Consider the following 27,601-nt stretch of genomic DNA (forward strand, 5'->3'; position numbering starts at 1 on the left):
CACCCACAGGCTCTTCTTTTATACCATAATCAGGCAGTTGTCCCTCCTATTCTCCTGTTTCTAAATTTGTATTACATCGTGGTCATTGGCAATTGGAGTCTAACAAAATGGATTTTGGTCACTTGTAGCAACTCCCTCCATTTCTATGTCATTCAGTGTGTGCTAGATTACATGTGTTAATGGACAATCCCAAATCTCCGTGTCTCAGAACAATACAAGTTATTTCTTGTTCATAGTACATATTCTCTGCTAGCTGGTTGAGGGTATTTGCTCTGTGTCTTCCATTTTATGGGCCCAATGCCAATAGCGTAACCACCAGTTGGAGCATTGCTAGTAGCTGTGGCCAATGGAAAGAGAAAATGGGTAAACTGCACACTGGTATTTAAAGCTTCTTCATAGAAGTGATACATGTCACTTACACTCACATACAAAAGCAAGCCCTATAGTCACTCTGAACTTCAACAGAGCAAGAAAAAAACAATTATATCATGTTCTAGGAAGTTGGGGGAACCAGAAATATTTGAAAATAATATAAATGTCTACTAATACTTCCAAGATCTCTACTAGTACTCCTCAGCACTCAGTAAAATATCTGTCCAAAACTTCCAGACCATATAATTTCCTACAGAATATAATTAGATATATTTACTCATATTAAAGAAATTTATTTCACTCATTTTTATAAAGAGCATTCACCGTGTAGGACATTGCAAACCTTTTACTGGTCTCTTGTAAAACAGTGCAAGTGACACGTTTTGTATTCTGAAATCAACTTTAACTTGCTATTATCATTATAATGAAATATTTATATTTATATTTGTAGCGTCTGATAAAGATAAGGATTGAACTAATATAATGGTGGAAGAAGTGGAAATTAGGGTTTGGACTTAAAAGATGTTGAAGTATTAGAAGTAGAACTTTTTGACCAATTAAATGTGGTAAACAGATGAGAAGGAACAGATAAGGAATTATCCTTATAATTCCATTAGGAGGTTTCCTAGACCGAGAGACTTACTGGAATGGTGGTGTAATTGCCTATGCAAGGGAAGGCAGTAGTAGCTGGTGTGTAAAGTGAAGGGATGGGTAGTTTCACTTAGGAAATATTAAATTTCAGATGTCTGTGGGAAACTCGCTTCAGCTAAACCCTCTTTTTGTTAGAAACGTATGAAGATACTGAAAAAGAAACCATTGGAAGGAGACTGGGAAGGGAACATCTAAAATATTGTGTTATATAAATGAAGAGCAAATTTTGAAGATGTCTTCACTCTGAGGTATTTAAATGTAAACAATTTTTAACCTACTTGAAACAAAACACTCCTCCACTCTCTAAGTGCCCCCTCCACTCTCTAAGTATCTCTGTATCATCATTATTTTACTTCAGTAATGTCTACAGTTCAGCATTTTAACATTAGTTAAGAGAAAAAAAAAACTTGAAACGAAGGCGGGAGATAATGTAACAATATGCACCAACAGATGGGCAACAGTCACCAAAGTCTAAAAAAGATCTGCAGTGTAAGAATCTGTTAGTGTGCCTCTAGCACTGTCTAGGGGAGAAACAGAATAGTGGAGAAAAAAGGATTCAAGAGTGTGCTGTTGGACAGAGTACAGGACACTGGTTAGAATACAACCTTTACAATTAACTAGTAGTCACATTTACAGAATGCCTCCAATGCATCAGGGACTGTGACAGGTGTTTTAAAATATTTTTATCTCGGAGTAGCTGGGTGGCTCAGTCAGTTAAGCATCCGATTTCGGCTCAGGTCATGATCTCGGGGTTGTGAGTTCGAGCCCCACGTCAGGCTCTGTGCTGACAGCTCAGAGCCAGGAGCCTGCTTCAGATTCTGTCTCCCTCTGTCTCTGCCCCTCCCCTGCTCAAGATTTGTGTGTCTCTCTCAAAAATAAATAAACATTAAAAAATTTAAATATTTCTCTCTCAGAATCATCATAACAGTCGAAGAATAGGTGTGATTGCCCCCAACCTGCACTTAAAGGAACTGAGGCTCAGAAAGTTAAAAAACCTGTTCAAGGTCAACGTACAGTAAAGGAGAGATAGGCAGGTTCACCCAGATGGGTCTGACTTCAAGGCCTGGGCTCTTTCAACTATAGCCAACAGACCCCAAACTTGTGCATCAAAATCATTTGGAGAACATATTAAAACACATTTTCCAGTTTCCCACTCAAGATCGTTTCAGGAGATGGTAATATTACTATAGTACTTTGTTCTCGTGGACGTTGTTAGGATTGAATGTAATCAAGTATATTGGAGTGTTTTATAACTTCAAGTTTAACATAGTTTTGCTTATAATTTAATGGTTTTAGGTTTTTAAAGGTTTTTTTAAAAAAGTAACCTTTACACCCAAGGTGGGACTCAAACTTACAACCCCAAGATCAGGAGTCACGTGCTGTACCGACTGAGCCAGGCAGGGGCCCCTTATGGTTTTACTACATGTAATCATCTAATTCCCTTTCTTTTGATTTTATAGCCAGAAAACAATTTTCTTTTCTTTTTTAATGTTTATTTTGAAAGAGGGACAGAGAGTGTGACTAGGGGAGAGACAAAAAGACACACACACACACACACACACACACACACACACACAGAATCCAAAGCAGGCTCCAGGCTCTGAGCCTCTGAGCTGTCAGCATGGAGCCCCACATGGGACTTGAACTCAGGAGCTGCAAGATCATGACCTGAGCCAAAGTCAGACACTTAACTGACTGAGCCACCCAGGTGCCCCAATACTTTTCTGATGAAATAGGCTTATTGACTATCTTGAAACAAGAAAAGGGTGCCCCAAACTGTGTTTTGGCTCAGTAACCACATTGTTAATTAATACATTTAATTTCTACTTTATAAATCAGCACTCTTGTCAGTCTGACCAGTGCTAGTCAAATTCCCCAGGCTTAATCATCCCTTTGTTAACTGAAAAAATAGCTTTGAAATCAGAAGAGCTGAGGACTGGAGTTCATAGCAAAAGAGATATGAATTGTTCTAATTGGGGGCTTTCTGGGAGTAAAATATCAGGGTTTGGCCTGGAGGTCAGCCTGTGAATACTACAAAATTAACTCCTTACGATCTAAGACCACCTTTTTTCAGTATTAGCGGATGGTGTTTTTCTTGGTTCCAATATACCATAGCTAGAACAAGTAGAACCATAAAATGTAATATGGCCACATCTCTAGCCCCTTTAAAATACCTCCTGCTCTGTCTACCCCCACTTTCCCCAACAATAGCTGTAAGGTTAGCAAGAAAAGTCTTGTCTTCTATCCTAAGAGAAACTTCAAGCATTATTTCCACTCCCTAGTGGGATTTGCAGTTAAGTTGTACTTAAATTAGCATTATTTTCCACTGACCATAAAAAGCTGGTAGTTTCATTGTAGGCAAGTACTCTCACTGTGTGTTTGTTTGTTTTTTTGCAATATTCACAAAAGCACTCAGCAGGCACTAAATGCACGCTCCATGAAGAAAGGTTAAGCGGTTTCCCCAAGACCACAGAAAGGGAACAAGTGGGGGAAGGGGGCACTGAGAGTGCCTCTTCACATCCAGTCACATTCCCATAATTACTGAAGTCGCCTCATTCCCAGCCCAAGAACCAGGCTTTCAAGGGGACATGAAAGGAACACCCTGGAGGTGAGAGCCAGGAAATCGGGAGAGGTGCCTTTCCCGGCATGCTCTGCAGCACACTGAGGGGCGCCAGACGTATCCCGGCGTGCATCGGGGAGCGCCCAAGGGCGATGGTTCTCGGCTCCTGGAGAGGCACGCGAAGTTAAACCGGTAGGTGTGAGCTTACTTAGTTTTGAGACCCGGCTTTCTCGTTTCCCCTTTATGAACGTAACTCCAAAGCGGCGAAAAAGGAGGTCCTTTAACTACCCTCCCTTTCCGCGTGCGAATGACTTTCGGCGCCGCTTCGAGCACGGTGCCAGGTGATTAGCGGTTAGGGGTGGGCCTGAGCTAAACACGTGACCAAACCTGGCAGCCAATGACTAGCCGGGTGGTCCGGCAGCGCGAGGATTCCGGGACCCGTGAGCGGAGCGGCGCGTGGGCTCGTTCCGATCGGCCCTGGCAGGTACGCGCAGGCGCCTTAGTTGCCACGCGCCCCGTTGGTCCCACGCGCCCAGTGGCGTGTACTTGGCGCGAGGTGTTAAGAGTCTGTTTGGGTGTTTTTGTGGGGGGGGGGGGGGGGGGAAAAGGGGGGGGGGGGCAGTGGCGTCACGTGGACGCCACAGCCAATCGCAGGCTGAGGCGCACCCACAGCTTTCCCCGGCGCCCCGGGGTGCGACGTGTTCAATGAGGTTCGGCTCAGTCCTCACGGCGCGAGCGCTCTTTCGAAGCGCGTGTGCAGCCTGTAAAATCTGGCCACGGGTTTTCGTGGCGTCCTGCCCTTCTGTGAGCACGGACGACAAGTTCTCGGCAAAATGGCTGCTGGAAAGAGTCGCCTAGCAGGGGGAGCGTTGGGGCCGCGTGAAGGTCACATGATGAGGTTGGCAGCGCGTGCTGCTGGCGCGGGGAAGGGGGAGGGTGGTAGGGGAGAGGCGTGGCCAGTCACGTGCCTTTGACTGAGCCGACCTGTGGTTTTCTTTAGCGTCTTTGCTGCGGTCTGATCCGTCTGCTTTTGCTCCTCCCACTTCGAAGCGTGGCAAGCGTCGGCGAGAGGCTGTATGGTGTAGTGGAATGAGCTGTGGTCTGGGAATTAGGGGTTCTGGCGTCTAGGCCTTTGGCTTCTTTCGTAATGATCAAGTCCTGTTGCCATTCTCGGCTTCCATTTTCTCATTTGTATTCTGTGTAGGATTTTTTTAAGTCCTCCCTGTGGTATGTGACCTCTACCTAATCCCACAGTGTTATGCAGATAACAAAAGAATTAACAACGAAATGAGACGAGCCTGTCTCCCCACAAGAAGAACCACCCCCCCCCCCCCACACACTATCCCTTCCATTACTGCAGTGATGTAGGAAAACCGGAGGTAATTTCTTGTAATATTTTGGGCATATTTGTCCATGTTTATCAATTGCATTTAGACTCTGTGCCTTCCCACTCAGTAATCTGAAAAGTAGTCTGTCTTTTAGAGGGCTAGTCTCTGTGTTTCCTGGAAAGAAATCAAGAGGTAAGTAGTATTGTTCTTTAACTGTGGAGCTTGGAAACCAGTAGTTAGAAGGGATTTGCTAATGCCCCATAAGACTGACTAGAAGGACCTAGAAGTCGTCTTCTCCACTTGGTTGGCCAATATTTGTAAAATTGTTGAGGCTTCCTTGCCACCAGCCTTTGATGTTTTTCATGGTTTTCGCTCCCAGCTCTTCATTTTACCAAGGGTCAGGGCTTTAATGAAATGAGGCAGACATTAATTATGTATTTTTCATATCACTTCTTATGTTTTGTCCTACCCTTTGATGTATCTTAAAGGGCCTTTGAATTTTGTGGGAGCACAGTCTGGAAAACCTTTTTTGAGTGATCTTTATAACAGTAGTTACCATTTTTGAACAATTATGATAGTTAACATCTTTTTAGCTTAATACTTTATATATCTTGATTCATTTACTTTTGTTAACAAACCTATATAATGTGGGTACCATTTTCTCCATTTTACCAACAAGGAAAATAGCGACAGAGATTAACTTGAACTAGATTAACTTGAACTAGCTCATATGGTTGGTAATTTCACAGAATTCCAACCGTATTACCTTTTGAAAATTTGACAAAATGATTATAAAGTTCATTTGGAAGAATGAATCTGTAAAGTAAGAATCATTTTGAAAGTAAAGTGTGTGTGTGTGTGGGGGGGGTCTTGTACTAGTGATTATACAAATAAAACTATGATAAAACAGCAGTAGGTCTGGAATAGAGTAGTGAAACAATAAATTTAGAAGTATATAAAGCTATTTAGTATTATAAAGATGGCATTTCACATTAGTTGAGAAGAAGGAATTTCAAAATTGTGTTGGAACATTTGGCTGTTTGAAAAGAAAATAAAATGGAATCTTAAAATGTAAATGAAATCAACATGAATTAAATATTTAAATATAAAATGTGAAGTCGGGCGTCTGGCTGGCTTTGTTGGTAGAGCATGTGACTCTTGATCTTGTGGTTGTAAGTTTGAGCCCCATGTTGGGTTTAGAGATTACCTAAAAATAAAAACTTTAATAATTTTTTTAAAATTTTGTGTTTATTTTTGAGAGAGAGCACGCACGCACGAGTGGGAGAGAGGTAGGCACAGAATCTGAAGCAGGCTCCAGGCTCTGAGTTGTCAGGACAGAACCCAAGGTGAAGTTCTAACCCATGAACTGTGAGATCATGACTTGTGAGCCAAGGTCGGACACTTAACCAACTGAGCCACCCAGGCACCCCAAAAATGAAATCTTAAAAAAAAGTGAAGTCAGAGGATTACTACTTTAAAAAAATGGGTAAACATTTTTCGAATCTTGAAATGGGATGAGCTGTTTTAAGCATGACTGTAAAGGCAGAATCCATAAAATGGTGGATATTGTTTGAATAAACAACCTGTAGTTGGTAAAAACATTATGAAGACAAATTTATTCGCTTAGTATTGGTTTAACATATTTATGGAGTGCTTACCATGTGCCAGGCATTTTCTCAGGTGTAGGGGATCCAATGATGAGCAATGCTAGGCAGATGTGGGGGGGAAATTTTTGCATCATGTGTTGGACTTACAAGTATAATCTTAATATATCTAGTAGATGGGCAAAAGACGTGACTAGATAGATCACATACATAGAGAAATGAAAATAATAAAGATAAAAACATTATTTTTCATTTATAAACAAGTAACACAGAACAACTTGCTCCACTCTCCCCCACTTAGTCTGGCAGGTTTGCATGTATGTAATAAACTGTTAATATTGTATTGGCATAGGAGTGAGGAAGTTCGCACACATACGCTACTGTTAGTGCATATTTATCTTTGAATATCCTTTTTGAAGGGCATTTTGGCTATCCCTATTGAAAGCATTAAAAACCTGTGTGCCCTTTGACTCACCAGCTTCTCTTGGTTAATTTGTAAGTTTGTAAAGATGTTTATTTAAGAGTTGTCTTTGTAGTATTTTTTATAATAGCTAAAATCTGGAAAAACTTAAATGTTAAATAATAGGGGATTGGTTAAGTAAATATGGTACTTTTATAGAGGAAAATACCTTATAGCCAATAGGCATGATCTAATGACTTAAAAGCATATATTTTGTTAAGTAAAAAAAAAGTTATGAAATTATATGCAGTATGATCACATTTTTGTAGGATTATGCCTATATGTGTCTACAAGTCTAAAATTTACATAAAAGTCTGAAATGGCATATATCAGGGGCGCCTGAGTGGCTCAGTTGGTTAAGCGTCCGACTTCGGCTCAGGTCATGATCTCACAGTTTGTGAGTTCAAGTCCTGCATCAGGCTCCGTGCTGATAGCTCAGAGCCTGGAGCCTGCTGTGGATTCTGTCTCTTCCTCTCTCTCTGCCCTTACTTAGCTCACACTCTGTCTTTGTCAAAAATAAAAATAATAAACTGGCATACATCAGGGGCGACTGGGTGGCCAAGTCCATTGGTTAAGCATCTGACTTCAGCTCAGGTCATGATCTTGCAGTGAGTTTGAGTCCCGCATCAGACTCTGTGCTGACAGCTCAGAGCCTGGAGCCTGCTTCAGATTCTGTTTCCTTCTCTCTTTGCCCCTCCCCCGCTCATGCTCTGTCTGTCTCTCTCAAAAATAAATAAACATTAAAAAAAATTAAAATGGCATACTTCAAATGTAAAGTAATGGTGATTTCATTTGCTTGGTAGGGTTTTTGTATGAATTTAAAAGAATAAACATTTTCTTAGAACAGTTTTAGATTTATAGAAAAACTAAAGACAATGTAGTTTCCATATATCCAACACCCAGTTTTCCATGTTAACATCTTATGTATGGTATATATGTTGTAAAAAATGAACCCCAATGAATATTGATTTATTATTAACTAAAGTCTGTAGTATAAGATTTCATTTTTTAATTTTTTAACGTTCATTTATCTTTAAGAGAGACAGTGCAAACTGGGGAGGGGCAAAGAGAGAGAGAGAAAAGAGAGACACAGAATCTGAAGCAGGCTCCATGTGCTGAGCTGTCAGCACAGAGCCTGATATGGGGCTGGAACCTACGAGCTGTGAGATCATGATCTGAGCTAAAGTTGGACACTTAAATGACTGAGCCACCCAGGCGGCACCTCTTTAGTTTTTATTTTTTTAAGTTTATTCATTTATTTTGAGAGAGAGAGTGTGTGTGTGCGACCACGGGAGGGGCAGAAGGAAAGTGAGAGAGAAAGAATCCCAAGTTTGATGAACCCAAGTTCAGTGCCGAACTCGAACCCAGAAACTGTTGAGATCATGACCCGAGCCAAAATCAGCTGAGCTCGAACCCAGGAACCATGGAATGGTGACCTGAGCCAAAACCGAGAGTTGGACACTTAACTGACTGAACCACCCAGGTGCCTCAGATTTCTTTAGTTTTATCTAATGACGTTTTGTTTTCTTTTGTATTTTTTTGAAGCTTATTTATTTATTTTGAGAGAGACAGAGACAGCATGAGTTGGGGAGGGACAGAGAGAAAGAGACAGAGAATCTCAAGCAGGCTCCATACTGCCAATGTACAGCTCCATGTGGGGCTGAACTTATGAAACTGTGAGATCATGACCTGAGCCTAAACCAAGAGTTGGGCTCTTAACTGAGCCACTCAGGTGCCCCTCTAATGTCCTTTTTCTATTCCAGGATACCACACAAAAAAGTTTTTTAATGTACCAATGCTTTTTATTATTTAAATTCCAGTTGGTTAACTAACACACAATGTAATATTAGTTACAATATAATGATTCATCAGTTCCTTACATCACCCCTGTGTTCATCATAATACTCCATCACGTATTTAACTATTCCCATCCCCACCCTCTTCCCTTCTGGTAACCATCAGCTTGTTCTCTGTAGTTTAAGAGTTTATTTCTTGGTTTGCCTGTCTCTTGTTTTTTGTTTTTTCCTTTGCTTATTTGTTTTTGTTTTTTAAATATCTATTTAATTAGTCTCTACATACAGTGTGGAGCTTGAACTTACAACCCCGAGATCAAGAGTTGTATACTCCACTGACTGAGCCAGCCAGATGCCCCTCATTTGTTTTGTTTCTTAAATTCTACATAATGAGTGAAATCATATGGTATTTGTCTTTCTCTGACTGACTTATTTTGCTTAGCATGGTACTCTCTAGCTCCATCCATGTCATCATAAATGGCAAGATTTCATTCTTTTTTTTATGGCCGAGTAATATCCATCGTGTGCATGTGTGTGCGTGTGTGTATGTATGCCACATCTTCTTTTTTAAAAATTTTTTTTAAGGTTTATTCATTTTTTAGAGACAGAGACAGAGCATGAGTGGGGGAGGGGTAGAGAGCAGGGGAGACACAGAATCCGAAACAGGCTCCAGGCTCCAAGCTGTCAGCACAGAGCCCGATCTGGGGCTCGAACCCATGAACTGTGAGATCATGACCTGAGCAGAAGTCATACGCTCAACCAACTGAGCCACCCATGTGCCCCTCACATCTTCTTTATCTATTCGCCAATCAGTGGACACTTGGGCAGTTTCCATAATTTGGGTATTGTTGATAATGCTGGTATACTAATTCTTTATTAATGGTTGAAATTCCAGGGAAGAAGGTGTGAGAGGGGAAAAGGAAATGAGGTAGGGAAAAAGTGGAAACAAATAAGGAATGTGCTATCAAGATGGCTATAGCTTCACTGCAAACAAAGCTGATTGCTTGATCTTCCAAGGCATCTCCAGAGAGTTCACAGTAAGCTATTGCCTTTTAGCACCATTACACAGCCACAATACTTTGAGTAATTATGTCTCTTTGAGATCCTTTTAGCTATGATAGCTTCTCAGACTGTCTTTTGGCATATGAAAATTTATTGTCATGTTTTTACTATCAAAACTTATCATCTTGATTCTTCCTTCTGCCTTTGTACAAAACAAAAAGAGAGACATTGGCTACTTTGACAACCGTAACACAAACTCCAGGAATGTCACTGACAGCATGACCTTTGTGACCAAGTCCCACAACTGGAACCTCATCATTTTCTTCAATAAAATTCAGACAACCATCGTTGGGTACAGGGCTGTGATTTTTTTTTTTTTTTTTGGTCATTCTTGATCAGCTGGACTCTGACGTGCTTCCTGATGGCAGAATTTGGCTGTTTGGCTTCAACCTCTACTTTTTCCGGCACAATTCCCTTTGCATGGGAAGTGCCTCCAAAAGGGTTGGCCTGCAGGGCTGTGCCCAAATGGGCTTGCTTGTACTGTTTACCATGCCACTTCTGATCCCATCTGTGGCTATGGAGCTTCTTGGCAGTATGAAGACCATGACATTTGCCCATTCTGCCAGTGCCATGGGCCTGAGCAAAAGAACTCAGAATTTATTTTTGATAATCTTGGCAGTTTTGAGGCATACTGGTCAGTATTTTGTAATGTGTCCCTCATTTGGGGTTTGGTATTTTTCTCATTATTGATTGGGGTTAGAGTACAGACTATCAGCATGACTTATTACTCTTGGTGTCGACCTTCATCACCTGCCTGTGAGTTTTTTTAAAGCATATTTTGAAATACGTTTTTTTAATGTTTATTTTATTTTTGAGAGAGAATGAGTGGAGGAGGAGAGAGAGGGAGACAGAGGATCCAAAGCAGGCTACATCCTGACAGGAGAGAGCTCAATACGGGGCTCAAGCTCAGGATCTGTGAGATCATGACTTGAACTGAAGTTGGATACTTAGCTGACTGACCCACCCAGGCACTCCTGAATTTGTTTTTCAAATGTTTGCTTTTCTGTATTTCTTTTTCTGTACTTTTTCTTAAAAAAAAAAAAAAAAAAAAACAACACAGGGGCGCCTGGGTGGCTCGGTCGGTTGAGCGTCCAACTTCGGCTCAGGTCATGATCTCACGGTCCGTGGGTTCGAGCCCCGCGTCGGGCTCTGTGCTGACAGCTCAGAGCCTGGAGCCTGTTTCAGATTCTGTGTCTCCCTCTCTCTGTGACCCTCCCCCGTTCATGCTCTGTCTCTCTCTGTCTCAAAAATAAATAAACGTTAAAAAAAAAAATCAAAACAAAACAAAAAACCAACTTGTGTTACTTGCAATGCAAAAAATGTTATAACCTTCTTTATGGTTATATCTGTCAATATTTATAGCATGTATAATCAGTACATTGAAAATTCTGATAATGTAGAAAGGATAATGGAAGTTATAGTCAAAATAACTGAACAAGTTGCTGACAGGGCTAATTATAGAAAGGAATTAAAGGCATTAGTATAGTATGGCTTGTTTTAACAGTCTTTAAACTATTTTATATCTCTGTTCTAGGAAGAAAAGCCTGATAATTGTGAAATAGATCTAAATCCAAAAGTGGGGAAGCAATTAGTTATGCATGACAGGAGAAAAATATAAATAAGATCAGGGGCACCTGGGTGGCTCAGTCGGTAAAGCGTCTCTTTGTTTTAGCTCAGGCTGTTGATCTCTTGATTAGTGGGATCAATTCCTGCATCGAGCTTTGTGCTGATGGTGTGGAGCCTGCTTGGGATTTTCTCTCCCTCTCTCTCTGCCCCTCCTCTGGTTGCATACTCTTTCTCAGAATAAAAAATAAATTAAAAATCTTAAGATTAGACCAATTAAGTTAATTTGTTCATTCAACAACAAATAATGAGCCCTGTCGTATGCCAATGATTATACTAAGTCTAAGGATTGAACAGTGAATAAGTCCTTTCTCTCATGGAATTTATATTCTAGTTAGACACTAATAAATAATATGATTTCCGATATTATAAAAATGCTGTGAAGAAAATATTATGAGAGAAGAGTGAGTGGTGGTGGTGGGTTTGGTGGTTCTTTTAGATAGGTTGTCAGGTAATGTTTCTATATTATCTCTGAACGCTTGAGCATAATATGAAGGCTTGAGCATAAAGAGACCTGAATGATAGGGAGTGTGCCATACCACCATGGATCATTTCAAATGGTGTGAGAGAATACTAATGCAAAGACTGAGGTGAGAATCATTTTGTGATTTTCGAGGAAGTGCGAAAAGGCTGGTGTGCTATAGTTGGGAGATTCTTGCTGGAGTAATAATTGGAAGTGGTGGTGGTGGGATACAGTGGTAGGAAATGATACTGGGTAGTTGGTGGTTTCAAATGGTATAGAGTCTGGTACACCAGAAGGGCTTTGTATTTCATTCTAAGTGTGATGGGATTCATTGGACAGTTTTATAAAGAAAAATGACACAGCCTAATTTATGTTTTAAAAAGGTCACTTTGACTGCTATAGAGATAAGAGGGATAGTAGGAGACCATATAGGAAGTCACTGGAATGGTAAGATGCAGTATGATGGCTTGGATCAGGGAGGCAGTGATGCAGTGAGAAGGGGTCCGATTCAGGGTACATTTTGAAGGTAGAAGGAATAGAATTTGCTGATAGGTTAGTTGTGGGAGGTGAGAGAAAGAGGGAATCAAAGATGATAAATTTTTTAGCTGTAGCAACTGGTGCCATGTATAGAGGTGAAAACTAGAAGGAGTTAGTTAGTTTGGGGTTTACTATGAAGAGTTGAATTGGATAGTGTTGAGTTTGAGATATTACTAGATATCTAGTAATAACCACTGAGGAAGCAGCTGACTGTTTAAGTCTGGAGCTTAGAGTTAAAGTCAGGTCCGTGAATATAATATACATTTGGGATGCCATCAGTATATAGTGGTTTTTTTTTTTTTTTTTTTAGTTTTTTAATGTTTATTTCTTTTTGAGAGAGAGACAGAGACAGAGACAGAGCATGAGTGGGGAAGGGGCAGAAAGAGAGAGGGAGACACAGAATCTGAAGCAGGCTTCGGGCTCTGAGCTGTCAGCACAGAGCCCGATGCGGGGCTCGAACTCACAAACCTGTAAGATCATGACCTCAGCTTAAGTCGGACACTTAACCGACTGAGCCACCCAGATGCCCCTGTATATAGTGTTTTAAAAATATGGGTCTCATAAGATCAGGCAGGGAGTAAAGAGGGCCAGTGACTGAGCCCTGAGACTCTGTTGAAAGCATGGACAGAGGAATAAGTTATACTTAGATTTCTTTTGTATCTTCATCGCCCCAATACTCAGCTTTGTCTATATGGTACAGTATTAAATCATGCCTTTAAGATGATTGTAATATGACCTCTTTCTGTTTTATGAACTGATTCTGCAGATTTTTGTCACTGCCTACCTGAAGATTTCCACTTTGTGTCCATTACCTGGGGGCATAAATTCCAACTTGCATAGCTTTCATACCAGACCCATCATTGTCTAACTCTCCCTCTCCCTCCATATCCTGCCATGCCCAGTGTGCTCTGCTTGTATATAGCCCTGCATTTGCCAGGAGTACTCTTTCTCCCCTTCTTACTTTTTGCCTCAAACTCGTGCTCAGTCTTCAATGTCCAGCTTAAATTTGGTGCGTAATTTCCACAGAAGTTGTCTCCTCACTGCATGGTGCTTCTTCAGCTCTGTCGTTGGTACTTTAATTTATAGCAGATCACAAAATCAGTTGATATTTTGACTGGTTTTTTTATTCATTTGTTTTTTTTCAGTGCTTAGCATGTGGTAGATGTTCAATCATAATGCTCTGAAAAAGATTGGAAGTTTTGTTTTGGGAAAAGTGTAAATAATTACAACTAGATCTTACAATGCACAGTAGTATAGATTGTTAGCTGAGATTTTCAGGATTTTTTTTTAATGGTCAGTTTTTGGTTTTAATGATATTGTGATAGAATTTAGCTAGTACAAAGTTTAATGAAATGGTGTCAGAAGTCTTAATTCAGAGACATTTTAGGAATGTTTTAATCTCTAGGGCTGAATAATGCTTATTTCTTTGGAGGCGAGCTTTTATAATAGATTCTTCCTTCACTTGCCTACTTTCCCACCCACCTTCTCAGTAGTCAGGAATTCTATTTTAACATTACACGTGTACTTTGAGCTCTTTGCTAGGAAGAAGCCTAATGTAAAAAATCCAGTAGAATCAGCAGTACTTGCCCCAGGAATGTCCATTAAATTGTTGCGTAGAGGGAGGCTTAGTGGTGTAAATTGTAGGTGTGAGGGTTTCAGTCTGTGAGCTCAAAGTAGGGTTAATTATTTTGTCATTCAGTCCTAAGCATGTATTGAACACCTACCATATATGGGCACTGTATGAGGTGTTGTGGGGGACTCACAAAAGAAATAAAAGACATGGTTCTCTGCGCATGAATATCTGACAACTTAGTGGAAGAACTGAAACGTAACATTAAAAAATAATCTTAACAAGCGGTGTATCATTAAGTGCAAAGTACTGGGGTATAAATCAAGGAGTTTGCATTTCTTAAGTACATAATTATATTCTTAGGGTTATATGCAGTCTTATCTTGCATCAGTTTTCAACATTTTGATTTTCAAACTCTGCATTTTCTCCTATCCTTTAACATTTTTAGTTTCATTAAGATACTGATTTGGCTCTTTGTTGGATATAACAAAAGCCCTATGTTGGAAGAGATTGTCCTGCCAGTACTTGGATTCAAACGTTTTATTTTTTCATGTCTGCAAAGCAAATATTATACATAATTTGAAAAAGGTAGAATGTCGTTTATCCTTTATAAGTGTGACTGTGGCATACTTTAATAGTTTTTCTATGTGTAGGTTTTCCTAGACGTATTTTTCTATCTAAAGGTGGGGAGAAGATTATAGAACATAGGAAACAAATTTTGTGGGTATGTGAATAGGAGTTTAAAAATACTGATTTTTGTATTTGGATTACAAAAGCAGTTTTATAATTCAGATTTGAAGAATTAAAAAACCTAGATAAACACAAAGAAAGAGATAAAAAAAGTTTTTAAAATATTTTATTTTTTGCATCCAACGTGGGGCTTGAACTCCCAGCCCTGAGATCAAGAGTTTATGCTCTCGACTGAGCCAGCCAGGCACCCCAGGAGATAAAAATTTTTAATATGCTATCACTGTTAACCTTATTGATATGCATCTAGGCTTATTTTATTTTATGCCTTTTTGTTTTAGTGGAAAGTTTTGTTCTTTTAGTAAATAAAATGAATAACTTAGATACCTTTAAAAGCAAGCGGCTATTGTCTTTCCATAAGGTTTATCTAATCAGATTAGTCTCTACACAGTTCTTCAGTGACTTCTCAGAATAAATGGAATCAAGTTGAGACAAGTTCAGATTCTTTAGCTTAGTACATGAAGCCTGCTACTGTATAGTTTATGTCATTTGCCATGCTTCTCCCTCCATACATAGCTTTGATTTATCTGTACTACATGTACTACTTTCAGGCCTGTGGACAGGGGTTGGCAAACTTTTTCTCTAAAGGGCAAGATAATAAACTTTTTTTAAATGTTTATTCATTTTTGAGAAAGAGACAGAGCATGAGCAGAGGAGGGGCAGAAAAAGAGGGAGACACAGAATCTGAAGCAGGCTCCAGGCTCCAAGCTGTCAGCACAGACAGCTAACGCGGGCTCGAACTCATGAACTGTGAGATCATGACCTGAGCTGAAGTCAGGTGCTCAACCAACTGAGCCACCTGGGTGCCCCTTAAGCTTTGTGGGTCTTATTGTTTCTGTCACAACTATGCAACTCTGCTGTGGTAGCATGAAATCAGCCATAGACAACATGTAAACAAATGATTATGGCTGTGTTCCAGGAAAACTTTATGGGTGCTGAAATTGGAATTTCATTTAATTCTTGCATGTCATAAAATTTTATTTTAACTTTTTTTCAACCATTTAAAATGTAAAAACCATTCTTAGTTTGTGGGCTGTACAAAAACCCATGGGAGAACATGACTTATAGGGCTGCAGTTTGCTGACCCCTGCTCTAGTGTACCAAACTTGCTGTGCCTCTGTCTTACTCAGTACCTCCTACCTTCTGTATTCTTCCCTAATGTGACTGTTTTGCTCAAAACTACCTTAGATGTCGTAATCTCAGTGAAGTCACAGTTTGTTTTAGATCTTTTTCTGGTGATGGAAATATTTTGTTCAGATCTCTGTCATTGTGCTTATATACAGCTGTATTTTTTTTTAAATTGTAGTAAAATATATATAAAATATACCATTGTAACCATTTTTAAATGTACAGATTTTTGACATTAAGTACATTCACATTATTGTGCAACCAGTCACCACCATTCGTCTCCAGAGTTTTCATCTTTCTAAGCTGAATCTCTGTATTCAGAAAATACTAGCTTACTGTTCTTTCCCTCCAGTCCCTGGAAACCACATTCTACTTCTGTCTCTATGAATTTAACTACTGTAGGTACCTCCCATAAATGGAATCATGCAAAATATTTGTCCTTTTGGAACTACCTTATTTCGTTTAGCCTAATGTCTTCAGGGTTCATCCATGTCATAGCATGTGTTAGAATTTCTTTTCAAGGGTGAATAATATTCCATTGTATGTAGATACCACATTTTTTTTGTTTACAGCAGAATCTGAAGCAGGCTCCAGGCTCTGAGCTGTCCACATGGAGCCTGACACGGGGCTCAAATCCACAAGCCGTGAGATCATGACCTGAAGTTGGACACTTAACTGATTGAGCCACCTAGGCCCCCCTCTGTTTTCAGTTGTTATGAGTGTATATCTAGAAGTAGAATTGTTGAATCATATTGCTTAATTTTTTGAGGCACTGCAGTGGTTGAACCATTATTACTGATGTTTTAAAATACTTTTTTGGGAATAATTTTAGATTTATAGAAAGGTTGCAAAGATCATACAGGATTTCTGTATACCCATCACCCAATTTACTCTAACGTTTACATTTTTTTCTTTTAAATGTTTGTTTATTTATTTTGAGAGAGAGAGAGAGAAGTGCAAATGGAAAGGAACAGAGAGAGAGATCGAGAGAATCCCAAGCAGGCTTTGTGCTGTAAGTAAAGAGCCTGATATAGGGATCTGTCTCATAAACTGCATGATCATGACCTGAGTTGAAATCAAGAGTAGGATGCTCAACAGCTGAGCCACCCAGGCGCCCCTCCCCTAATGTTAACTTCTTACATTACTGTGGTACATTTGTCAAAACTAAGAAACCAATATTGTTATATCACTGTTAGTAAACTCCAGACTTGACTTGGATTTCATTAGTTTTTCTATTAAAGTCCATATTCTGTTCCAGGATCTAATTGAGGATACTGCATTGCAGTTAGTCTGTATGTTGTCTATTATACTTAATGTGGAGAGTGGTACATAACAAAAGGAGAATGTTTCTTGAATAAATTAATCACCTTTTAATTTCTCTCTCTCTCTCTTTTTTAATGTTTAGTTTTTGAGAGAAGGAGCGCAAGTGGGGCAGGGGCAGAGAGAGGGGACAGAGGATCCAAAGCAGGCTCTTCGCTGACAGCAGCGAGCCCAGGGTTGGGCTGGAACCCACAAATGGCGGGATCATGACCTGACCAAGGTTGGTTGCTCAACTAACTGAGCCACCCATAGGTGCCCCCTCCCCCCCTTTTTTTTTCTTTTTTAAAGTTGATTTATTTTGAGAGAGGGAGTGTGTGTGCGGGGGAGAGGCAGAGAGAGCAGGAGAGAGAGAATCCCTAGAAGGTTCTGCACTGTCAGCACAGAGCCTGATGAGGAGCTCTATCCTACAAAACTGCAAGATCTTGACCTGAGGCAAAACCAAGAGTTGGATGCTTAACTGACTGAGCCCTCCAGGCATCCTATAATTTTTCTCTCCTTTTTTTGGAATGTTCATTAACCTTCCTTTAGGTTTAGTTAACTGATTTATTTTCCCTTCTTCCTTTCCTCTTCCTCTACCACCTGTTTCTAAGGTCCATTCCAATTTTTTTCACTATTTTTGAAGAAAAGTAATCATGGTATATGGGGCAAAGACCATTAACTATGTACTCAAATTTGCTCTCCCTTTTTTGGGGGCACACAGCTAGTCAGAATTCCCCAATCACTATTGTAGTTTGATTAGATCTCATGACTTACTTTCTCTAGTGGAATGTGAATGGTAGTGGGCCTGACCTCCCTCATGTGTTCTTTTGTTTGCCTCCCGTGGCTATATGGGATGTAACATCTGGGACAGCCTCGGAAGCCTTGTATTCAAGATAGAATTGCTGTCAGCCTCAGTCTTGGGATGACTCTGGAAGGGAACTGGCTTAATTAATGATCTGAATATTCACTCACCAGACTGGTAATTGGGGATCTCTTTGTGTAGCCTAGCCTAATAAGTATACTGCGTGCCTACTTTTGATTTGGATTTATATGAACCTTGATTTTTTTTTTTTAAGTTTATTTATTTTGAGAGAGAGAAAGAGCAGGTGAGAGAGCAGAGAGGGACAGTGAGAGAGGGAAAGAGAATCCCAAGCAGGCTTCATGCTGTCAGTGCAGAGCCAGTCTTGGGGCTTGAGCCCATGAACTGTGAGATGATGACCTGAGCTGAAATCAAGAGTCGAATGCTTAACTGAATGAGCCCCACTAGGGGCCCCTGAACCTTGAGTGTTAATTTAATTAGCATTATATAATTATATTGGGAAGACTAGGGAATGGGAGGTGTGCACGTACATGGAGATGTGAAGAGGAAGGAGAGCTAGATCTCATATGGTGGGAAGTTAATAGTGCCTAAAACTGGAGAAAAGAAGAAAAAAACATGTAATGATAAGGAGATGTATACCAAAAGAATCAGCCATGAAAGTTGAAAATTTGACCCTGGGAATTGGGGAATTGTTGTAGTGGAAGATAACTGGCTTTTGTAAAAAGCCATTGTATGTATTTACCTCTTTAGTCTCTGTTCATGGATAACTTTGATAAAACGAAACAAACCGAATTGAAGATCCGGGTAAAGAACAAGAACAAAAAACCCCAGTCAGATTCTGAGTCTTCTTTACAAAGCCACAAAAGGCAATCAGTCACTTTTTGCTAAATATATCTGGTGATAGCTTACTGCTTTGTGATGAAACTTGTATTATTGTTGTGTGGTTTTAGAGGTCAGGGATTTTTCCTTGTACTGACATGAAATCATCCGTCCAGAAACTTCCATTCCAGGACCCTCTAGAGCATATGGAATATTTTATTCCTGCTTCCATGACATCCTTCAAATGACCCTTTTACATTATCTTCATAAAAAAAATTATCTTCTCACATCTTAAATTTTCTAGGCAGTGATAATGAAAATCATTTTTGATTTTGAGACCAATTATCATCAAATCCTTGCAAATTCTTGTGGACTGTTCAGTGGCTCGTGACTGATTTTTGGATGTCGATTTGTTGGTTCTGCATAGACTTTCCAGGAATTTGAGGAAGTTCCTCTGGGCTTGGTGGTGCACTCTCACATGCCACAGAATTCTATCCTTACCAATAGGAAGGCAGTGTTCTGAAGAGAGCCCAGGTCTCCTACTCTCACCTCAACACAAATTCTTTTTATACTTGAGGTTTTGCCTGGAGTGATTGGATATGGGTTGTTTCTTTCTTATTTAAGCATGTTAGTCCTAATGTCGTGGGCTGCTGCTATCAATTTTGTCATTCTGCTGCAAAACCAACAGCTCACTGCCTATTCTGCCCACATTCCTCTGGAGAAGGAAGTGATGACCATTCTGGTCCTTTGTTGCACTTACAGCAAAGGCTGGATATAACATGTGTGAAAGAATAGAGGAATAGTTAGTAAACTGTAGTATTAAAAGTAGAAAATACAGGGGTGCCCAGGTGGCTCATTTGATAGGGCATCTGACTCTTGATCTCGGGGTTGTGGGTTCAAGCACCACACTGTCTTGAAGCCTCCTTTAAAAAAAAAAAAAAAAAAAAAAAAAATTAAAAACTCTGTAGCAACTTGGAAAATATGTTCTCAAATTAATGGTAAATGAAGAGTAGAACCCCAAATGCCAAGATTATTGCTTTAAATTATGAAAAAATTAAATATATATAAAAATATATATGTGCATATGGAAATTCAGAGTTATGGTTAGTGGTAAGATTGTAGGTATCTGAAATTATGTTATTTCTTGTTTTATTTTCTGTGTTCCTCTCTAGAAAGTAAGCTTTAAGAGGGTGAGGGATTTTTGTCCCAGAACAGTTCCTGGCCTATAGTAGTTTTTCAATAAATACTTGTTGATTATTTAATGAATTAATGGCTTTAATGTTTAATGCTCTGGTAATGCTTATTAAAATTAAAAACAAAAAAACTAAGAAAATTGTCAATGATTTAAAAAAAAAACTTTTTTAATGTTTGTTTATTTTTGAGAAACAGAGTGTGAGCAGGGGAGGGGCAGAGAGAGAGGAAGACACAGAACCTGAAGTAGGCTCCAGGCTCTGAGCTGTTAGCACAGAACCTCACCTGTGGCTGGAACTCAGAAACCATGAGATAGTGACCTGAGTGACCTGATAGTGACCTAAAGTCCCACATTTAACTGACTGAGCCATTCAAGTGCCCCTCAATGATTTCAGTCTTTGTTTAATACATTGTAGGTTCTGCATATTCTCACCACCTTTACTGACCTCCTTTGGTACTCTTAAAACATGATGCCCCAAGGGATACCTCAGTGGTTCAGTCAGTTAAGGGTCCAGCGTCAGCTGGATCAGGTCATGATCTCACAGTTCGTGGGTTTGAGCGCCGCGTCGCACTGACAGTTCAGATCCTGGAGCCTGCTTCAGATTGTGTCTCCCGCTCTCTCTGCCCCTCCCCCGCTTGTGTGTGTACGCACGCACTCGCTCTCTCTCACTCTCAAAAGTAAACATTAAAAGGGGCGCTTGGGTCACTCGGTCGGTTAAGGGTCTGACTTTGGTTCAAGTCATGATCTCATGGTTTGTGGGTTTGAGCCCCACATCGGGCTCTGTGCTGACAGCTCAGAGCCTGGAGCCTGCTTTAGATCCTGTCTCCGTCTTTCTGCCCTCCTCTGCTCATGCTCTGTCTCGCTGTCTCTCTCAAATATAAAATAAAACATAAAAAAATAAGATAAATGTTAAAAAAGATGATGCCCCAAACAATATATTAGTCCAGATTTAGGCATGCTGGTTTAGCATATAGAGGAATTATTTCCTCTCAGGATCTGGATGCCATACCTCCATTGTAGAGTTTTTTGCAGATGTGTCCCACTGTTGGCTTATGTTGAACTTAATTTGTTGGTATTTAAAATTTTAGTTTTGCTAGGAACATCTGGTTGACTCAGAACATGTGAGTCTTGATCATGGGACTGTTAGTTTGAACCCCATGTTGAGTATAGAGATTACTTGAAAATAAAATCTTTAAGAGAAAAAATTTAGTTTTCCTAATACATTTTATAAGAATTGCTAACTCTTTCCCCAGTGTGTTTACTTGCTGATACACTAGAACTGGCCAGCTTGCCTTTCATGTATTTTTGTCTTCCCTGTTCACTTTCACTAGAAGTGGTAATAAGTAGTAGAACATTTGGAGTGCCTGGCTGGCTCAGTCGGTAGAGCATGTAACTCTTGATCTTGAGATTGTGAGTTTGAGCCCCATATTGGACATAGAGCTTACTTAAAAAAAAAAAAAATTCAAAAGATGGGTAGCCAGAGAATAAAAGAAATAAAACCTCTGGAAATTTACACATTTTACAATTATTCTCCAAATAATTTAATGATGACTATATGTTTCCTAGGGGCCTTCTTCAGAATTCCTGAAAAGGCAGGAGGTAAGTACCTGGATAAAAATCAGAAACTGATCTCTTGGGCACTGTCTTCAAGTGACATTGCAAACCTGTTTTTTCCCCCAGGAAAATGCGAATTATAGTCTTATTCTGATTTCCCAACATTATATTCAAATTCTTGTCAACTCCTATAGGCCCTCCATTTTCCTGGTTGTCATTGATTTTTATATTCATAGACTAGGGGGTTGGCAAATTTTTTTTGTAAAGGACCAGATAGTAAATATTTTAGGCTTTATGGGCTAGAGGGTCTGTGCCTCAACATTTCAGCTGTTCTCTTGTATCAGAAAAGCACCCATAGGTGATACATAAATGAACGAACATGGCTGTGTTTCAGTAAGACTATTTACAAAAACAAACATTAGACCAACTAACCAACAAACAAACACTAGGCCAAGTAGTTTGATGACCCTGATCATAGACCTTTACCATTCATGAAGATAGAATAATAGAAATCTAGGTTGGAAGTCATTTTCTTTCAGAATTTTTGAAGTTTTTATTTATTAATTTTGAGAGGGGAGGGGCAGAGAGAGAGGGAGAGAGAATCCTTAGCAGGCTCCGTAGACTGTCGTCGCACCCATAGACCTACGAGGGGCTCAATTTCATGACTTTGAGATCATAACCTGAGCCGAAATCAAGAGTTGGATGCTTAATCCACTGAGCCACCCAGGCGCGCCACCCCCCTCTCGCCCCCCCTTCTGAATGCCTCTTAACAGGTTGCTTAAATTCTCATCACTTTCCTTATCAGTACAATAGGGATAATAAAATCTACCTCAGGCTTTTCTGAAGATTAATGAGATTAAGAATGTAAAGTGCTAAAAACAATGCTTGGCATATAGTAATCACTTACTAAATGGTGATGTAATCATCATTTTACAAACTGAAATGCCTTTTTCAGTGGTTTTGGCAGGATTCCTATGGTGTGGAGTCTTTTTTTTTTTTTTTTGGTGGAGTTTTGATTTCATAGACAAAGTCCGGGATAGCTTGAAGTGTTTGTTACTAGAAGATTTTAAGGTAAAGGAATGGGAATGGGATAGTCCTGTAGCCCTGAGCCCTTTCTCTCTAGGGAAAATAGAGAAAATAAGAGTCACATAGAATTTGGTCTCAAGTTGTACTCCCTGAGTTAGAGAGGTCAGAGTACACGTGTACCTTTCTCCCCGCTGGGTGACCTCTTACCAGGATTATTTGTGTTAATGTCAATCATAGTGTTTTCCAAGCTGTTAAGTGTATATATATTTTCAAAATGAAAGCTTTTCAGCACTGGACGTTACTTTTCAGTTGTTTTAAGGTGTTATAACTGCCTTTTTATTTTAAATAGTGCCAGTTCTTGCACCCAGCATTTTATATTGCCTCTGAGAATTTAAGATAATTAGATCAATAGAGGTAACCAATATTGGTGCCATTTGAAATAGCAGATTTTTCCAGATTGAAATATTTTTATTTTTTTGAACATATTTCATTTATTTACTACTGATAACAATATTTTTAAATAACTCATTTGAGCAGGTTATTTTTCTTGGAGGTAACATTAATGGAATGGAAAACCTCTGAATTAATAATATGCATAAAAATTACCAATGCTATGATTAAGTTTGATGTATTTAAAACAATTATGTCAGTGATTAGGTGGCATAGTCAGAAAGTTATAGCAATATGTAATCCCAAGGAATCTAATAAGCTGAGGGAAAACGGAAATACTTCACTGATCAATAATATTAATTTATTGGAGCACTTGGGTGGTTCAGTCGGTTAAGCTGAAATATTTTTATATAGAAGCATACTTTATTTCCTAAAATTCTCCTTAAATTTTTTTTTTTTTTTTTTTAATGACATTTGCCTTTAGAGTGGCATGCTGGTAAACGTGGATAAGATCAGACTTCTGCATTGTCTTTATGGGAAATAGGGAATTATAAAAAGCGTCTGTCATTTAAACATTTTTATTCTGGGGCACCTGGGTGGCTCATTTGGTTAAGCATCTGACTCTTGATTTTGGCTTGGGACATCGTCTCATGGTTTGTGAGTTTGAGCCCTGCGTGGGACTCTGCGCTAGTAGCCCGGCGCCTGCTTGGGATTTTGTCTTTGCCTCTCTTGCTAGCTCGCTCGCTCTCAAAAAGAAGTAAATAAACTTAAACAAAAGGTTTTAATTTTGATGAGCTTAAGATTATGAGATACATTTGCCTTACACTCAAACGTCAGCAGTTTTAAATTCAGCTGGTTATTTTACTAGTGTTTGGTCCAAAGGTGTGAGAAATTCATCCCCATTCCTGGAAAAATAACCTACTTCTATGCCAGGCATTGTGTTAAGTGCCATTATCTAATTTAATTTCCTAAGTGGTCTCTTCGTCCTGACCTTGGTTTCTTATAGTATAATTTTAAAATAGCAGCTAGACAGGTGCTGTTAAATCAGAGATGGCTGTTAAAATGCTGTTAAAGTCAGGTTATGTCATGCTGAAAACCCTCCAATGGCTTCCTATTTCTAGCAAAATGAAAGCTAAAATCTTTGCAGTGGCCTGTAGGGTTCTATGTTGACCTGGTCCCCTCTTAACTTCTCTGACCTCCATCTTTTACCATTTACCCTCTACTCTGCCCATCTCCTTAGCCTCCTTGTTTTTCCTTGATCATGCCCTTTCATTTCTGATGTCTTCTGTCTGGACCTGCATGGCTTGTTTCCTCAATTCTTCTATGTCTTGATTCAAATTTTGCTTTTTTTTTCCTTTCCCTCTTTTCTATTTTGTTTTCTGTAGCATTTATTACTAGATAACATATCATATATTTATTTTGCTTGTTTGATGTTTCCTTTATTAACATTTAAGTACCACAGGGCAGAGATTTTTGTTTGTCTTGTTCACTGCTGTTTCTACATCTCATAGAACAATGCTGGCATACAGAGTAAGTGCTCAGGAAATGTTTGCTGAGTGAGTGAATAAATTGCCACAATACTGTGACGTGGGCACTGTTACTGCTTTCTTTCTGCACATGAAGAAACTGAAGGCCAGAGAAGTTAAATAATTTGCATAAGGTCACAGCATTCTTACCCCGCCTGCTGAATGGCTTTATCTCCTATTATCTCGCCATGTCTTCTTTACCTAGTCATAGACACTATTTTTATGTGTGTGTGATTATCATGTACACATTCAAGCTTCTATGCCTTTCTTCTTGTTATTTCCTCAGTGGGAATTTTCTTCTTTCTTGCTCCCTACTTAGGTAGAACTTTGCAGAAAAAAATGGTGATTTAGAGAAGAGTCAAGGGTATGACGTTTGGGGAGGTGGAAGAATGAATGCTGTGAACTAAGGTCATATGGTGGGAAACACATGTAGTGTCAGGGAGCAGTTTGGCTAGAATGAGATTTTGTTTAGGGGTGTGATAGAAGGTACAGTTAGAGAAGGGGAGAGCATTAAGGCACTGTTATAGGGAACTTTGAGCTTCTGACTAAGGAGTGGGTGTTTTTATCTTGTTGCCCTTGGAAGGGTTTTGATCAGAAGAGTGATAATGCGTAACACTGCTTTTATAAAAATGTTTGATTTTGCTGTGGTGATAAGAATGGCTTAGAGTGGGAAGAAGCTAAAATTAGGAAGAAGATTTAGGAGATTATTATAGTGGTATAGTCCTGAAGTGAGGCAGTAAGGGCTGAAATTGAGAAGTGAGAATGGAGGGGCTTCTGGGTGGCTTATTCGGTTAAGGGTTTGACTCTTGATTTTGGCTCAGGTCATGATCTCATGGTTCGGGAGTTTTTGAGCCTCAAGTAGGTCTCTTCTCTTATAGTGGGGAACCTTTTGGGATTCTCTGTCTCCCTTTCTCTCTGCTCCTTCCCTGCTCACCATCTCTCCTTCTCCTATCTCAAAAATAAATAAACATTAAAAAAAGAACACAAAAACTTAAGATCCCACCCCCCCCCCCAAAAGAAGTGAGAGTGGAAATTAAAGCACAGAGATGAGATAGTTAAAATATGGCTTCTAAAATTCAGATTCCTTACTGTGGTCTACAACATGCTACATGATCTTACCTTTCCCTATCTCTGCAACCTTACCTCCTGCCACCTTTCCTTTCATTCTCTAAGGTGTAGCCACATAAGCTGTTTCTTTTCTTTGAATGGGCTGTTTGTCTTCACTTCAGTGCCTTTTGGACTTACCTTCTCTTTGCCTTGAGTGTTCTTCTCTAAGTCTGGTTCCTTCCTGTCATTCAGTTCACAATTTAAATCACCTCTCAGGTCTTTCCTGATAACCAGGTTTAAAGCAACCTCCCTTATTGCTTCATTGTTTTTTGCTATCACCATAGTATAAAATCATTACTTGGTTTTAAAGAAAGAGTTTGCCTGGCATATTTTTTTTTTCCTGAGCATATTCTTTTAATTTTTAAAATTATTTTTGGGGTGCCTGGGTAGCTCAGTGCACTGGTTAAGCCTCCGACTTCGGCTCAGGTCGTGATCTCGCAGTTCATGAGTTCAAGCTCTGGGTTGGGTCTCTGTTGACAGCTTGGAGCCTGGAGCCTGCTTTAGCTTCTGTGTCTCCCTCTCTCTCTGCCCCTCCCCCCTCATGCTCTGTCTCAAAAATAAATAAACATTAAACAAATCATTAAAATTTTTTAAATTATTTTTTCTTAAAAAATTTTTAATGTTTATTTTGAGAGAGAGAGCGAGAGAGCACAGAAACGGGAGGGCAGAGAGAGGGGGGACAGAGGATCTGAAGCAGGCTTTGTGCTGACAGCAGAAAGCCTGATAGGGGCTCAAACTCAAGAACTGTGAGATCATGACCTGAGCCAAAGTCAGACAGTTAACGAAGTGAGCTACCCAGGGCCCAGAGAGAGAGAGAGACAGAGACAGAGAGAGAGAGAGAAGAGAGAATCTTAAGCAGGCTCCATGCTGCTGGTGCAGAGCTTGATGCAGGGTTTGAGCTTATTATGAATCTTGAGATCACTGCCTGAGCCGAAATCAAGAGTTGGTTGCTTAACCTACTGAGCAAGATCAGTATAAAGTATGATTGAAGGGGAGTATTTATGGCAGGAAATGATGGGAAATAAAAGATGAAGGGACTTTTTGAGACCACTGTGTGGGTTATCTTGAAAATCAGGACACCTCTCTCACTCAAAATAGATCAACATTATAAAAAAGCATGAGGAAGGGGCACCTGGGTGGCTCAGCTGCTTGACTGCCTGGCTCTTGATTTCGGCTCGGGTCATGATCTTACGGTTTTTGAGTTTTGGGCTTTGTACTGACAGGGTGGATCCTGCTTGGGATTCTCTCTCTCCCTCTCCTTCTTCTTTCAAAATAAATAAATAAACATATATGTATATATAAAAAGAAAATCAGGACAGTTAATGGACACAGGTTAGATGAAAAGAATTCATTTATTTAACAAACTTTGTATTGAAATAAAATTTCAGAAACATACAGGATCATTCTTTGAGGTGGGTGAGTTAATTTGCAGCAGTATGGTTTATTCATTCTTTACAAAGGTTATTTAACTTTAGCTGATCCTTATACCAGATTCTTTTCAAAGGAGAGGATAAAGTCCTTATCTTCACAATTTTACTAAAATTTTACCTACAGTTCTTCTTTATTTTTGGTGGTAGATAAACATAAAATTTACCAATTTAACCATTTTTAATAGTACATAAAATATTTACATCATTGTGCATCACTACCATCTGTCTCCAGAGCTGTTTTATCTGTCCAAACTGAAACTCTGTGACCATTAAAACCACTAATTTTCCATTCTCTTTTTTTCTATGTCTTGGCAATTACCATTCTGTTTTCTGTCTCCATGAATTTGACTTTGCTGGGTATCTCATATAAATTGAATCATATAAAATATTTGTCCTTTTTTGCCCCAAGCTCATTTTACTAAGCATAATGTCTTCAAGATTCATTTCTGTTGTAGCACGTGTTAGAATTTTCTTCCTTTTTAAAGCTGAATATATTCCATTGTATGGATATACCACATTTTGTGTATGTATTCATCAGTG

General features: G+C 39.5%; 1 protein-coding gene and 1 pseudogene across 2 annotated transcripts in view; one reads left to right on the forward strand and one right to left on the reverse strand.

Moving 5' to 3' along the window:
• Positions 1-3,696: 3,696 nt before the first annotated feature.
• The window catches only part of MGA (MAX dimerization protein MGA), a 171,739-nt gene continuing 147,834 nt past the window's right edge, over positions 3,697-27,601 (forward strand). Inside the window, exon 1 of one of the 2 annotated variants that reach the window (XM_049613409.1) lies at positions 3,697-3,775. The gene's annotated coding sequence lies outside the window, so the exon portion shown is untranslated. Of the gene's footprint in view, positions 3,776-4,012; positions 4,068-27,601 lie in introns of those variants that run through there. The other variant, XM_049613408.1, reaches the window with a different exon arrangement.
• On the reverse strand, positions 9,941-10,592 carry LOC125910370 (40S ribosomal protein S23-like; annotated as a pseudogene).

The sequence above is a fragment of the Panthera uncia genome, assembly GCF_023721935.1.
Source record: "Panthera uncia isolate 11264 chromosome B3 unlocalized genomic scaffold, Puncia_PCG_1.0 HiC_scaffold_1, whole genome shotgun sequence".
Lineage (NCBI taxonomy): Eukaryota > Metazoa > Chordata > Mammalia > Carnivora > Felidae > Panthera > Panthera uncia.